Genomic DNA, 17,115 nt, shown 5'->3' on the forward strand with positions numbered 1-17,115 from the left:
TCCAAATAAAGGCAAGACTACTTAAGAAGGCTGTTCCACATTATTAAGCAGCCTAAAATTTTTGCCAAAATGGGAAAGAAAAAGGATGTGTCGGCTGCTGAGAAGCAGCAAATTGTGGAGTATTTAGGTCAAGGCATGACTACAATCAACATTGCCAAGACACTTCATCGTGATCATCGCACAATCAAGAAGTATGTAGCTGATTCCCAGCACACACGTGTGCATGCTGATAAGGAAAAATTGAGGACTCTTTCCAACAGGCAATTGCGTCAGGTTAAAAGAGCAGCTGCAAAAATGCCTTGTCATAGCAGCAGACAGGTTTTTGAAGCTGCTGGTGCCTCCGACGTCCCCCGAACAACAAGATGCAGGGTCCTTCAGAGGTTTGCAGCTGTGCGTAAGCCATCCTGTCAACCACCTCTATCCACTGCACACAAGCAGAAACGGCTCCAGTGGGCCAAACGATACATGAAGACTGACTTCCAAACTGTTTTGTTCACCGATGAGTGCCGTGCAACGCTCGATGGTCCAGATGGAGTGGAGGATGGCTGGTTGATGGACACCCCATGAAAACACGGCTAAGGTGCCAACAAGGAGGAGGTGGAGTAATGTTTTGGGCTGGAATCATGGGGAGAGAGATTGTCGGCCCCTTTAGGATCCCTGAAGGGGTAAAGATGAACTCCATAATCTATGTGGAGTTTCTAAAACAGCACTTCCTGCCATGGTTCAAGAGGAAGAACCGTGCTTTCCGCAGCAAGATCATTTTCATGCATGATAATGCACCGTTTCATGCTGCAAATAACACATCTGCATCTCTGGCTGCTATGGGCATAAAAGAGGACAAACTTATGGTGTGGCCACCATCTTCCCCTGACCTCATCCCCATTGAGAACCTCTGGAGCATCATCAAAAGGAGTGTCTATGATGGCGGGAGGCAGTTCACATCTAAGCAACAGCTCTGGGAGGGTATTCTGTCCACATGCAAAACAATTGAAGCACAAACCATCCAAAAACTGACAAATTCAATGGACGAGAGAGTTCAGAAGCTTCTTTCCAACAAGGGTCCTATGTGCAAAGGTAACATCACCTAGAAGAAAGTTTTGACTTGAAAACTGTTTGATTTCATTTTGTAATATGCTGATAATGCTTATAATTCCACAATTGACCATTTTTTTGTTCAAAATAAAAAGGTTGAAAACTCTGCTGTGCATAATAATGTGGAACATGCATTTTGAGTGTTTTCATAGGCAGTTTGTTCAAAAACATTGCAATTATACTAGAATAGTAGATGACTGGAAAATAACAATGACTGCAATTCATATAGGTAATTTAGAGAAAATATGAGGAAATATTTTTTGCATAATAATTTGGAACACAGTGTATATGATCCCCATCCAGGTATACATTGCCCCCTCATCACCATCCTGGTATACATACTCTACAGCATAGATTTAAGTAACTTTATTTGTATGCAAGTTAATAGCATTTTGTTACATAAGTTACTCTTCACCGTAAAGAAGAACAAGAAGTCCTGAAACCGATGTGGAGCGCACGAACCCTGATCTCATCATCTCATCTTCGAGTCTGTGTGGGACTAAGTGAAAAGACAGAAGTATTGGCACGAGCCTACTCCACAGAAGTCTGTGGTTCATTCTCAAAGATGTTTGGAAAAACCTCTCCATCAAGATCTTTTAAAAACCTTGTGCAAGTGTGCCTTGAGGAATTGATGCTGTTCTGACGGCAAAAGGTGGTTGCAACAAATATATTGATTTTATTCGATTTTATCTTTTGTTCATTCACTTTGTCTTTTATTTTATTAACTTACCGTAACTATTAACATGTCTGTTTTAGTAAGCATTCTTACTTTACAGCATTTTTTCCACTCCGGTCTAAAACAGTTGCACAGTACTGTATACTGAATTATGACCCTGTGAAGAAAGTCATAACATATTGTTGATCATAAGGAAGTGTTTAGTGTGATCTGATCAGTTTGCTCAATCTTCCTTATGGATAATTGGCTTTATTCGGCTATCCTATATGCACTATGTTCATTTTCCTGTGTTTTCATCTTTATTTTCTGTGATGAGATTATTTTTTTATATATGCTTTTTATTTACTTTGCTTAATTTGTTCCCCAGGGGTTAAAAAACACCTTTGGGGAACATATTTGTCCCCCCCCCCCTTTATTTCTCTTCATATTATAGGTTGTCCACTACTGATATCTCCATTCTCAAAAAAACAAAAAACTGGTAGGCTATGTTCCCACGATGAGCTTTTGGTGCATTTTTTTTTTACGTTGCATATTTTTGCTGTGGCGAAAATGTAGCATCTTACAGTTGCAGCAAAGTGGGTGGGATTTATAGAAATCACATACCCATTGTAGACTGTGTTGTGTGTTTCAGATCTGCAGCATGTCCACTTGTCTTGTGGATACGCAGTTTTTTTGGGGTGGATTTTCCTCATAGACTTGCACTTAATGCGGAAAATTTGTGGGTAGAAACGGCACGTGCGTTTTAAGTCATTTCTGCTGTGGAAACACGTCAAAAACGCATGTAATCCATACCTAAGTATGTCAATAAAGTTTTGCAGCTTAAAAACTAACCAAAACCTTGTCGTGGGAAGGTAGCCTTATACTTTCCTCTGGTGCCTGGGCCGTTCTAGCAGTGTCGGCACTTGCTGTTCCAAGGTTCGTGTAAGATTGTCACGTGAGCCCTGTACCCAATCAACACTGGCTTCACTCTCCCACCTTTGGATGTATCAGATATCAAGAGGAAGTGAGCGGTCAACCGCAGCTCTGATTTTCTCTTGATGTCTCATTCTTCCAAAGGCGGTGTAAGTGATGCCAGCACTGATTGGGTGCAGGACTCACCTGACATAATCTCGCATGAGCCCCAGTAGCGTTAATGGCGCCAACAGCGGAGTTAAGTATAAGTGTGGTTTTACTAACGCAAACCTGTTGATTGAGACTGGGTTGTCCAAATGGTGGACAACCCCTTTAATTCTTTCCGTGGTAACTGGGGCATCCATAAGATTTTCTCTTACGTAGAGAAACAACACCTTGCAGAACCAGAAGTCACTGGCAGAGCTAATTCGACGTCTCTAAGGACCCAGCAATGCTGCTATTCCGAGTAGCCACCCTGCTATCATGTGATCACCAGGTCCTACAGAAATATTGGCACTGCTGATGCTTCTGTTCACTGCATAGTGCTTGTTAAAGGGAATCTGTCAGCAGGATTGTGCCAAGTATCCTACAGACAATGTCAGGTCGGCACCGTTGTACTGATTAAAATGATGCCTTGGTTGATGAAATAATAATAATACATTTTATTTCTATAGCGCCAACATATTCCACAGCACTTTACATTTCAGAGAAATCCGTTGTGAGGGGTTGACACACTTGGCTGCGTCCTCAAGTAGACACAGGAACCGTTCTGGTAGAGACTCACCTGCTGGTTTTTTGGATAACATAAACCTTGGCAGGATTCAGCAAAATAAACAGAGCCTTGCTGGCATAGCGGTGAAACAAAACACAGTCCATAAGAGTCCATGCCCTGCAGGTTTCGCCTGCAGTTATCCTGCACAGTCCTTTAGCTACTCCATAAGCTATGTGGGAGTTCCTGCTCTCCCAATACACAACACATTGACTCTCATTGGCAGGTTTAACACCCAAATGATGGTCACATGACCTTTACCTCACACAGGTCCTGTCATGTGGAGATACGGTGTACCTCCACTCACCCGCTTTTTGGTGGTCCACTAAAACCAGCTCATAACATAAGTTACTAATAACCCTCTCAGCACTTAGCGTGCTGGAGGCAAAAACACTCTGGTTTTACATCACTGACCCCAGTATGCGCAGTGACACATATCTCATACTGTCACATACTATGCCAATGACTATGTCACACCATCTTGTGGTTGTTTAATCTTTATTATCAGTTTTGAGTTAATGATTTGCTTGTGCTCCGAGTCAGCCTGTGGTTGGATCTTCATGTGGTGCTCTGCTTAGCTATTCATTTGTATGGCTTCTTACAGGTCACTGATTCCTCACTGACCTGTGACCTATTTTACATTATAAATATTCTATATATTGAAAACAAGAAAAAAAAACACCTTTCAGGAGGCAGGCGGCGATGCCGTCAGGATCTTCTTGGGGCATTGCTAACCTTTGGGCTTGATGTCACCTGACAATACAAAGGTAGCATCAACCCCCAACCCCAAAACTATCGCCTCACTTGCCACTGCACCAGGGCAAGTGGGAAGAGCGAGGCTAAGTGCCAGGTTTGGTGCATCTTATGGATGCACCATTTCTGGGGCTGCTGAATGCTGACGTTTTTAGGCTGGGGGCGGCAATATCCATGGCCCCTTCCTAGGCTATTAATATCAGCCCGCAGCTGTCTGGCTAGCCTTTACTGGTCATTAATTATAAGGGACCCTACATCATTTTTTTTTTTTTTCCCACAATTTTAATAACCAGAAAAGGCTAAGTTTACAGCTGTAAGCTGATATTAATAGCCTGAGAAGCTCCATGGGTATTACCCTTTTTTTCATTCTATAAACACCTGCCCCCAGCTGTCCACTTTCCCTCTGTTGGTTAATAAAATTTCAGGGGAACCCACACCATTTCTTTTTTCTAAGAAATAATTTAGTTATAATGCATGTACACTAAGCTACACAAGCACTGCTATATATACCACCGACAGATAATGGAAGTGACTGACATGGAGAAATCCTACCAAAGGCTGGAGAAATCTGGACTCCGAGACAGCACAGAGGCACTAATCATAGTGGCACAAGAGCAAGCACTAAGTACAAGATCTATAGAAGCAGGAATCTACCACACAAGACCCAAGGTGCAGACTATGCAAAGAAACCTCAAAAAAAAAAGTCCAACACATAGTGTCAGGATACAAAATGCAAGCAGAAACAGCGTATACTGAACGCCACAACCAAGTAACGGGAATTGTATACTGGAACATCTGTGCGGCATATGGCTAAGCCCCCCTAAGTCCAGGTGGGAGACCTAAAGCATTTGCTAATATATGGGTATACTCAGTTGAACCACCATAAAGAAAACCCAAGGCATTTTTTTTTTCTAAATTTTTTTTTTTTGATACAATAGAGTGAATATATAAAGACAAATATAACTGACAGCACCTAGAACAAGGTGGGCTTTTAAAAAACGATACAGATAATCTCAGAAAAAGAGGGGAATATCAAATATAAGCCCTATTGAATACCAATAAAAACAATATTTTTATTTGACAAAAATATATAAAAGTAGTCCTATTGCAATAGAGGGCTACAAAGACAACATAAATTAATAGTATATTCCAAAAAACAAAACCAACCTATCACCACCCAACCACAAACGCACAAAAAAAACAGCTGAATAGCCAGTAGAGTTTATATGTCTTTAAGGAAAAGAGCACCTGCTCCTAAATTGAAGCAGTGTGAACTATAGTATAGCTCACTAAACTTGGTGAAAACATTGTCTAAAAAAATGCCCATAAAAAACTGACCCTCAATAAGAGGTATTCTTCGCCAGCTAGTCATCCCGTAGACTGGGCTAGACTATGGTTCACGTGATCGGGGGTCAGTGATGCATTGCCGTCACAACCAAAGATCTCCTCGAGACCTCTATGGTTGTTGTAGAGGCATTGCTATGAGCGCCACCCGATGGTCGGCTCTCATAGCAATGCTGTAATTCTGCTACATATAGGCGATCTGCTCATCGCCTATATGTAGCAGAGGTGATCGAGTTGTGGCAGCTTCTAGCCTCCCATGGAGGCTATTGAAGCATGCTAAAATAAAAAAGTTTTAAAAAATATGAAAAAAACATAAAAGTTTAAATCGCCCCATTCAAAATAAAACAATAAAAAAATCACACATTAGGTATCGCCACATTCCGAATCGCCCGATCTATCAAAAAAAGGATTAAGGCTACTTTCACACATCAGTTTTTTGCCGTCAGGCAGGATCCGGCTATTTTTAGAAAAATCGGATCCGGCATAAATTTTGGAGAACTGTAGAAACGGATCCGTTTTTTTGCTGGATCCGTCTAGCAGGTTATATCTGTTTCCTGGGGGCTGGCCGATTGGATCTGAGCATGCGCAGACTTAAAAAAACGGATCCGGTGGCTGGATCCGTCTTTTTCTGGATCCGGCGCATTCCGGCGCCCATAGACTTTCATTGTAGCAAAAAGCTGGAAGCGCCGGATCCGGAGCTTCCGGCTTTTTCGCCGGAGACAAAAAATGTTACAGTAGCCGTTTTTTCCAGACGCCGGAATGAGACAAGTAGCCGGATCCGGCAAAAAACGGATGAAACGCAATGTCATCCGGCGCGATCCGGCGCTAATGCAAGTCAATGGGGAAAAACTGGATCCGGCATTGCATTTTGCCGGATCCGGTTTTACAAAAAAAAGCCGGATCGCGCCTGACGGCAAAAAACTGATGTGTGAAAGAGGCCTAACACGATTGCTAAACGGCGTAGCTGGAAAAAAAATAGAAACTCCAGAATTACAGTATTTTGGTTGCCGTGACATTGAAAACGTCAGCCCAGCGCGCAGAAAATAAGCCCTCACCTAACCCCAGATCACGAAAGATGGAGACACTACGGGTATCGGAATATGGCGCCAATTTTTTTTTTTTGGCAAGCTTTGGAATTTTTTTTCACCACTTAGAGAAAAAGGAACCTAGACATGTTTAGTGTCTATGAACTTGTAATGACCTGGAGAATCATAATGGCAGGTCAGTTTTAGCATTTAGTGAACCTAGCAAAAAAGCCAAACAAAAAACCACTGTGGGATTGCACTTTTTTTTTGCAATTTCACCGCACTTGGAATTTTTTTCTCATTTAAGTACACAACATGCTAAATCCAAAGATGTCGTTCAAAAGTACAACTCGTCCCATAAAAAATAAGCCCTCATATGGCCATGTTCATGGAAAAATAAAAGAGTTATGGCTCTGGGAAGAAGGGGAGCGAAAAAACGAAGAAGCAAAACCAGAACTGGTGCTGCAGATATGAAGTTCCATTTCTGGGGCAGCTGAGCGCTGGTATTTTTAGTCTGGGACTAGGCAAATAGGAATAAAAAAGGTGTTGAACAAGGACACTACAAATTTTTTTTTTTCCCTTTTTTCAAAATATCTTTATTTGGCTCCAAAAAGTATTCACTACTGTTCAAAAACAAATAAAAAGCGAAACAAAAAACACATGTAAAAATGCACGTTTTTTCCATTGAGTTTTTGCTGCCAACAAATTTGTATAAATGCATATACGTTGCAGAAATTTCTGCAATCAAATAGTCAATGTGTGCACATAGCCTTACACAATCAGAGTTGTGCAGCTTTACCTATCACAGTGGAGTTTGGACATTCTGTTGTCTTGTGGGACACCCGGTCTCTCTGGCATATGTCATGGCTAGGGCTAGTATTGATCTATGATTTCAGTCTGCCAATTTGGAAAGTCACGCCAAGGTTCTTATCCTCCATGGGTGTAGAAGCCTCCTGTTTCTAACGATTCCAGGCATCTGTTCTTGTGTTACATAGGGCCGCCACTTAGTCTACTGTCCACATGTCAGTGGAGCTCTTACCTTTGCATCTAAGGATGCAAGTCTTAGCTAAAGGGTATTAAAAGTAGTAGTTGCATGGGTAGAAACCTTCCGTTTTGGTATTCTTCATTCTGCAGTACTGCAGTTAGTTTTCCCTCCCCAGGGACAGCTTGAACATCCCATGGTTTCTGCATCCCACAAATAAGTGACTGAGGGAAAAAAAGATTTTTTTGTACTGACCGTAAAATCTTTCTCGTAGCTTTCATTGGACGACATACTTTTCTAAAGATGTACTCTTGAAATGTGAAATATTTTATGGTTTGTGAAGGAGGTCACCAGAGAAATCATGTAGAATTCCACCGCTGCCACCACATGTGAAGAACCCGCACTTCGCCATCCCACCTGATGAAGAAATACATCAAGAAAATACTTTGCCCAAAAAGAACAACCTAGTATGCCCTCAGAGTCCTCCTGGATGGAGAAAGATAAATGTGAAGAAGAAACGGAGAGTTGTGGTTATGGGAGATTCCCTGTTGAGAGGAAAATATGTCACTGCAGACGGATATAACCTCAAGAGAAGTGTGCTGTCTTCCAGATTCAAAAATTAAAGCGGTGTCTGACAGGATATCAGGACTCTTCAGACCTACAGATGACTACCCATTCCTGCTAATACATGTGGGGACAAATGACATCGCAAGTAATTACCTGGAAACAATCTGCAGTGACATTGAAAACTTAGGTAAGAAAGTGAGAGAACTGGGAGCGCAGGTGGTCTTCTCATCCATCCTCCCATTGGATGGCCATGGAACAAGGAGGTGGAATAAGATTCTGCAGGTGAACAACTGGCTACGTCGATGGTGCCGTCAGCAAGGATTTGGATTTCTGGAACACGGAGTGAATTGCCTATATGATGGACTACTTGCTGGAGATGGGGTGCACCTTACGAAGACTGGAAAACATGTATTTGGAAGTGACCTTGCTACACTCATCAGTAGAGCTTTAAACTAGAACAATGAGGGAAGCAAAAGGCCAGGAAAAACCATACACCTGACAAATACTATTGAGAACTCTGCTAATAGAAGTGGAAAGGAAGAACAAAGACAAAAAAAATCTAAATAATAAAAATATTGGAGAAAGAGAAACCAATCACAAACTAAAATGTTTTTATACAAATGCACAAAGCATGGGCAACAAACAAGGAGAACTGGAACTTCTAACGCAGGAAAATAAATATGATGTGATTGGAATCACAGAAATTGGTGGGATCATACATATGATTGGAATACAAGGCTAGAAGGATACCACTTATTTGCGAGAAACAGACTTGATAAACGAGGAGGAGGTAAGAATACAAGGAGAAAACAACGGAAAGGACACCATTGTAGACATTTACTACAGGCCGCGTGTGCAAGCTGAAGATATGGATGAACTCTTAATGCATCAAACGGCCAAATTCTCCAAAAAATATGACATGATGCTCATGGGAGAGTTCAACTATCCAGACATTTGTTGGGATTCTCTCTCGGGCAAAACTAATAGGTTAGGCAAAATGTTATCCTCTCTTGCTGACAACTTTGTCTTCCAAAAGGTAGTGGAAAAATCTTATAAACAGGGAGGAAATGGTTGAGGAGGTAAGAGTGGTTGGGACCCTAGGAGGTAGCCGACCATGCTATTTTAGAATTTTGGATAACTAGAGGAGGAAGACCTGTGAAGACTCAAACTTCAAGGTTAGATTTCAGAAAGGCAGATTTTAAGGGACTCAGAAAGAGAATTGGAGGGATCCAATGGTTAGATATCCTTAAGGACAAAAATGTCCAGGAAGGATGAGAAATTTTGAAAAATGAGATTCTCAAAGCGCAATCGTTAACTATTCCGGAAAGAGGGAAGAATAGGAAGCATTTAAGGAAGCCAGGATGGATGAACACAGAACTTAAACATTTCTCTCTTCCTTTTTAAAATGTGTTTATCAAATGGAAAGAGGGAGGCATATCTAAAGAAGAATATAATGTGGTCTGCAGAACCTGCAGGGCACGAATCAGATTATCTGAAGCTGACAATGAATTAAGGCTTGCAAGAGACGTTAAAAGCAATAAAAAAGGATTCTGGGGATATGTCAAAAGTAAAAGAAAAGTAAAAAAATGCTGTAGAATTTTTACAAGATGAAAATGATGAAGTGGTAAGAAAAGATGTTGAGAAGGCTGAACTTTTAAATTCCTATTTTGCATCTATTTTCTTCCAGAAAGGAAATATAACATCAACTGATCTTCACTGTCCAAATAGAAGAATCCAGGCTATCTATAAACAGAAAGCTAGAGAGGGAATACTTAGCTAACATAAATGAATTCAAGTATCCAGGTCCAGATGAATTACACCCGAGTACTGAAGGAGATAGCACAAGAAATATTTGAACCACTCTCCGTAATCTTTGAAAATTCTTGGAGATCAGGAGAAGTCCAGGAAGACTGGAGAAGAGCAAATGTTCCTATCTTCAAAAAGGGGAAGAAGGTGGACCCAGCCAACTATAGGCTGATGAGTCTGAGTTCTATACCAGGAAAGATCTTTGAACAAATTACGTATATACGTACCTGGATAAGAATGAAGTGATTAACTAGAGTCAGCATGGGTTTGTAACTAATAAGTCATGTCAGTCAGACTAACTTAATTTCCTTCTATGGCAGAATCACTGACTGGGTGGATCAGGGAAATGCTGTAGATACAGTATATCTTGACTTCAGAAAGGCATTTGACAAAGTATCTCACACCATCCTTATTGAAAAAATGACTAAGTATGGAATGGACAAGGCAACTGTTAGGTGGATTCATAACTGGCTTAGTGATCGGACCCAAAGAGTGGTTGTAAATGGCTGGACATCCAGTTGGAAGAATGTCTCAAGTGGGGTACCACAGGGCTCTGTTCTGAGACCTGTATTGTTCAACATCTTTATCAATGATTTAGATAAAGGAATTGAGGGTACACTGATTAAATTTGCTGATGACACAAAGTTAGGAGGGATAGCTAATACTAGAGAAGAGAGAGGATTCAAATAGATATAAATAAACTAAAGCAGTGGGCAGCAACTAACAATGGGTTTTTAACAGGGAAAAATGCAAAGTAATACATCTGGGCAATGAAAATGAAAAAAGCATGTATAGATTGGGATGAATAGGGCTAAGCAACAGCACATGTGAAAAAGACTTGGGTTTACTAAGAGATCATCAACTAAACATGAGTCAACAGTATGATGCAACAGCAAAAAAGGCAAATACAATTCTGGAATGTATTAACAGAAGCATACAGTCTTGATCACGTGAAGTCATTATCCCCCTCTACTCCTCTTTGGTCAGACATCATCTGGAATACTGTGTCCAGTTTTGGGCATCACATTTTAAAAAAGACATCAACAAACTGGAGCAAGCTCAGAGAAGAGCGACCAGAATGGTGACCGGTCTGCAAACCATGTCCTATGAGGAATAGTTTCAAGATTTGGGAATGTTTAGCTTGCATAAAAGAAGACTGAGAGGAGACTTAATAGCTGTCTACAAATTATCTGAAGGGCTGTCACATTGTAGAAGGATCATCTTTATTCTCATTTGCACAAGGAAAGACTAGAAGCAATGGGATGAAACTGAATGGGAGGAGACAGATTAGATATTACAAAAAACTTTTTGACAGTGAAGGGTGATCAATGAGTGGAACAGGCTGCCACGAGAGGTGGTGGTTTCTCCTTCAATGGAAGTATTCAAACAGAGGCTGGACAGATGTCTGTCTGGGATGATTTAGTGAATCTTGCTTTGAGCAGGGAGTTGGACCAAATGACCCAGGAGGTCCCTTCCAACTCTACCATTCTATGATTCTACTATTATGTCAGAGGGATCACGTGGTATGCTCTCCTCACTTTCACAAATGTGACGTTCCGCACCCCCTGGGGATACGCAAGGTTGGCTTGGCACAGTTTTACTCACCCCCTGACCACACAGGCCCAGGAAGACAATGGGAGTGAGAGAATGTGGCCCATGTAGTCAAGGACGTGGCAGTAGTCTTGCTCACAACCCGGACAGGCACTAGCACCAGTGAAACAACCCCTAATCAGCCCGGTAGGACTGCCGCCAGTTCCTCGGTAGATATAAGCCCGGTCCGTTAACGGGATTATATCGGGCCTGAAACCAGCCCTGGTAGCATTGAAAGTTAAGCCAAGATCACGGACATGTGGATTTGTGGATCGAGATGAAAAAAAAAAAAAGAGCATCCTTTTATATATTTAATTGCCTTAAGGGCACACGATACAAAACATATAATATATAAAATGGTTATACATAAACTGTGGTCAGATATGAAAATAAAATAGTGGTAGGACAAACTATGCAGGAAGTAATAGTCAGTTACCAATCAGATTAAAGGCCTGGCTTGCGGGGGCAGGGTCTGCCACATGGGGGGCTGTTGGTCCCCTCTGTTGCTTGCCCTCTCCCCACACAGTGTTGTTGCAACCTCCCCAGAGAAAAGGCAATGGATCATGCTTTACACAAGCATATAACCCCTTTGAGTCGCTCTCCTCCTGCCCCTGGGTCGAACATAATTCCCCTCCCCTTGCATCTAGCAGCTAAAGACTCCAAAACCTAAGATGGCTCATAACTTCTTAATGGGACGGTCCTAGGGAGGCGGTTTTGGTGCCATCTGAATTGGCTGCGTCTCTGCTACTCATTGAGACCAAGCACGACTTTGCTATCGGGCTCCTGTTAGCCATTCTACATATCTCCCCACTCTGGAGTGCTAGAGCGGATTGAGACCCTGGAAGGTGTTCGGCCTGTTCCAGAAATTTCGAAAATGTAACCGGTGTGTGGCTAGTACGTACAATAAGTCCATATTCTCTTTATGAAATCCTAGCTGTCTGAACAAAGCAGTTACACTACATGGTTTGGATATGAGCTAAGCTGGTGGGGGTGTGAATTTCTACTTTAAAGCTCAGAAGGCTTGTCCCCCTGCTGAGCCAGGGAGCCTCTTACAGCTGCACATGTTTTCAGGAGGATTGTAAGCAGCCATTAAATCCCCCGATCCTTCACATGGTTAATACCAAAAATGATTTTATTATTATTTAATTTTTTCGCAGACCAGAGTAGAAGTCAACACTGGCGAATTTGACTTCAAGTGTAGCACTTGAATTGTTAGCCCCTTAATGTTATTGGACGTTTCCCCCTGTTTGGTGCGGGCCTGCACTTTTTCCTGCACATGACAGCTGATTTGATCCCCTAACAACTGCAGGTGGAATCGTGATCTACCGGCGGCTGATATGTTAAATGCTGCTGTCAAACTCTGGCAGCGGCATTTAACATGCACGCGCAGGAAGCGCGTCATTACCTCCTCCTATCGGCGCTCGTGTCACATAACCGCGGGTCGCTGGTGGGTTGGCATCACAACCTGGGGTCAGCAGGAGACCCCTCTGGTTGTGATAGTATGCAGCCCTTCTCTAAGTAGCACAAGCGATCGGATGATCGCAGCTTCTAGTCTCCCTTGGAGACTATTGAAATAAGTAAAAAAAAAATGTTTTAAAAATATTTAAAAAAATTTAAAAAAAGTTCAGATCACCCAATTGCGCCCCATTAAAAATAAAAAATATCTCATATACACATATATTTGGTATCGCCACGTTCAGTATTGCCCAATCAATCTACCGTATTCTATTATTTCTAAACAGTGTTTTTTGGTGATTCCTTTGTATCTCCGTTCATACTGCACCCACACACACAAATGATACACCATTTGAAAGGTAAACTTGCCCCCTTCAGCAAGAAAATAGCCAAACAAACCACACATCCATGATTTGATCACAAAATACAGTTTAAACATTAATTTTCATAAACCTGTAGTAAGGAAAACTGACCTGCAGGTGGCATCGCAGTACCCTAAAGCACACTACCAACACATTTCTAAACATGCACTGGTTTTCGCTGATTACTTCGCCCCACACACACACACACGATGCACCATTTGAAAGGTAAACTTGCTACCTTCAGCAAGAAAACAGCCAAACAAACCACACATTCATTATTTTATCACTAAATACAGTTTAAACATTCATTTTCATAAACCTGCAGAAAGACACAATGACCTGCAGGTGGCACTTCAACCGGAAAACATTTATTGGCCTCTTATCAAAACACTTTATTGTATTGCCAATCTACATATATAAATACCTGTTTGTGTTCATCAGCTCATGAAATACATTTACATTTGACCAGCATGCTTTTTCTGAAATTGCCTGCGCCCCCGACGACCAATGTGCGAAAATTTTGCACGGGCCAAGCTAGTTCACAAGAAAAAGAATTAATCCAATCGGTAAATGGTATAGCGAGGAAAAAAATCTAAAAGCGAGAATTACTTTTTTTTTGGTTGCTGCAACATTGCAATAAAATGCAATAACAGGCAATCAAAAGATCGTATACCCACCAAAATGGTATCATTAAAAACGTAAGCTCAGCGTGCAAAAACTAAGCTGTCACCCAGATCCTGAAAAACGGAGTCGCTATGGGTCTTGGAAAATGGCAACATTTTTTATTTATTTATTTATTTTTTACAAACTTTTGGAATTTTAATTCACCACTTAAATAAAAAAGAACCTAAACATGTTTGGTATCTATGAACTCGTAATGACCTGGAGAATCATAATGGCAGGTCAGTTTTAGCATTTGGTGAACATGGTAAAATATAGAAAAACAAAAAACAGTTGTGGAATTGCACTTTTTGCAATTTCATCGCATTTGGATTTTTTTTTTGTGATGGTAAAATCAATGGTGCTAGTCAAAAGTACAACTCGTCCTGCAAAAAACAAGCCCTCACATGGCCATATTGGCAGAAAAATAAAAAAGTTATGACCGTGGGAAGAAGGAGAGCTTAAAATGGAAATGCAAAAACGGAAATACCTCTGGTCCTTAAGGTGTTAATAGAGAATTGACATTCCTGCCCTATTCTTATTTTTGCACCAAGGTTATAGGGATTGAAGGACTTTCTAATCATTTAGTGATCTTGAAAATGTAGGGTCTGCAGTGCTGCTTTCATTTTTCCTAGTAGGTGCAGCGAGCTGCAGCTGGTCCTATTCACTTGATGACTATGATTCAGTTTCCTGTAAATCAGTTGCACACAATTTAACTGTGAAGGGAAAACTCACAGCTTAGATACACTATTCATTCTCCGGATCTGTCGGGGTCTCACAGGTTACATCCCTTCTGGTCATAAAGTTATGGCATATTCTAGTAATATGCTATCATTTTCTAACATGAGACTTCTCCTCTAATGTCTTGGTGAATTCTCTCCTTGCCTTGGAAACTGAACACCTTTTGATAAACTGCACACATGTCAAGTAACCTTGGCAATTAGCGGTAAACTATGAAATTAAAAATTCCTCTGTTCTTGAGTATGAAACCGATTTATAATTAGAGGTAACATTGCAAGGTTGCTGGTTATTATTTTAACTAGATGGAGGCTCGATGCTATTGCATCGGGAGGGTGATAATGTCACGATGGGGGCAGGCTTTGCAGTATTGAGAATTTCTCCCCCCATGTGCTCACCCACCAATCCACTCTCTCTTTCCCCATGTGCTGACTTCTCCCATCTGTGTTCTCTTCTTTGACCTGTCTACCCCATGTGCTATCCCCCTTGTCTGCTGTATTTCTCCTTCATGTGCTGTCCCGTTTGAGCTGTCTCCCCCCTGTGCTCTGTCTCTCTCACCCTTGTGTCTGACCTTGTACAGAACATACCACAGCTCCTGGGCAGGGGAGGAAGCAAAAGACAATATTGACATTACAGCAGGAGACCATAGAGGATCCATTTTGTGACATAAAATATAGTTTAAAAACAGTCAGTGAAATATTTTACCTCACAAAATGAATCCACTGTGATCCCCTGCTGTAATGTCAGTATTGTCTTTTGCTTCCTCCCCTGCTCAGGAGATGTGGTATTCTCCGTACACGGTCAGACACAGATAATTTTTAAAATGAACTTTTGCTTGTGGGAAAACCCCTTTGATGTGACCGGCTTCCTCTGCCTGTAGACATGTCGCGCATGTGCCGCCGGGATCAGCCGAGTGATTCACTGCGCCTGCGCGAAATTCGCGCAGGCACAGTGCGATGGTGTTCCGCTGGTGATACTGTGCAAGAGGATACGTGAGTGTGTGAGTCTGAATGTGTTCGTATAGAGTGTGTGTGTTGTGCGACGATGTTCCGCTGGTGGTACCGCGCAATAGGTTGGTACCAGCAGCAGTTTCCATATTGAGACACCCATCATTTGGGTGTCCCAATATGGCGGTCGGTGAACTTCCTCCGCTTGGAATTCTGGGATACGGTGACATCTGGACAGATCAGGAAATGAAAACATTACAAGGCAATTATATAAATAGATAACCGCAAACCACTTTGGAGGTATGAGGGCTCTGTGGAAAGCCCACTCTGCCCTTCCATTGATGTGGGACGGACCAACACCAGTAATGCTGCTATGGCCGTCCCTTAGCAGGAGAGGCAGTGCTCCCTGTGTATTTACAACTGACTCGACACCTATCTGAAACAGGCAGCCATCACCAGAACAAAAGACTTTAAGAGTAGTGGCTACATTAGAAACACATGGTTATTTTAAATATAGTAAGGGAGTGGTGGAATTTGGCTTCGGCTGGTTTCACATTAGCGTTTTTTAGCGCAGCACATCGTGCGCTGCCATGCGCCCCTATGTTTAACATGACGGACGCATGGTCTAGCGTTTGCACGCGTTCGTATGCGTTTTCGTGCGCATGCGTCTTTCTGTAGTGTGCGCCTAGGCGTGCCCGACACAACCTGTTGCATTTTTGGGTCCGTCCAGCTGCGTAAAAAGAAAACGCATGCGCACGGAATGCGACAAAATGCATTACAGTCTATGGGAATGCAGGCGTGCGCATGGACATGCACATGCCTGCGCTTAAAATTGCATGCGTTTTAACAGTTAAAATGGCTAGAAACTGGTTAAAACGCATGCGCCTAAAAAACGCAAGTGCATGCAAAAAGCATGATGCGTTTTTTTGCATGCGTTTGTATTGCGGACGAAGCGCAGCGCTAAAAAACGCTACTATGAAAGTAGCCTGAAATGTATTCAAAATAAAAATATTAAATAACCATTTTAGAAAAGTGTTTCCCAATAAACCTAATTTTCAGAAGCTTTCACACGCCAAACTTAGTCTTGGCAACCAGCTCCTGGATTTGTTTCCAGATATATACATTCACCTTTGATTGCAGATATGGATACTATATGTGCAAGTGTAATTTTAACATAGTGTACATTAAAGGGGTTGTCTGTTCTCAGAAGAAAAGTCTGTGAGTGTAGACTGCCAAATCATGGCAGTGTGCGATATGCCACATGTGGGTTGGCGGTAAAGCGCAAGCATGCAGTCATGTGACCGCCCACACACGGAATGCCAAGTAATCATGACAATGTGCATTGAGCACAGTCACGATTTGGCACTCTGCAGTCATAAGGAGTGACTGCAGACTTTTTTTTTTTTTTTTTTGAGACCAAGCAATCTTATTAATCAGGATGGAAATATATGGAATATA

At 41.8% G+C, this 17,115-nt stretch overlaps 1 protein-coding gene across 1 annotated transcript in view; it reads left to right on the forward strand.

Moving 5' to 3' along the window:
• LOC141052411 (polycomb group RING finger protein 3) overlaps nucleotides 1-17,115 on the forward strand; it is a 156,653-nt gene that overhangs the window by 91,124 nt on the left and 48,414 nt on the right. The gene's annotated exons all lie outside the window — the stretch shown is intronic.

Source organism: Dendrobates tinctorius, unplaced genomic scaffold (genome assembly GCF_039654945.1).
Source record: "Dendrobates tinctorius isolate UK_male_01 unplaced genomic scaffold, ASM3965494v1 ptg000160l, whole genome shotgun sequence".
In the NCBI taxonomy this organism is placed as follows: Eukaryota; Metazoa; Chordata; class Amphibia; order Anura; family Dendrobatidae; genus Dendrobates; species Dendrobates tinctorius.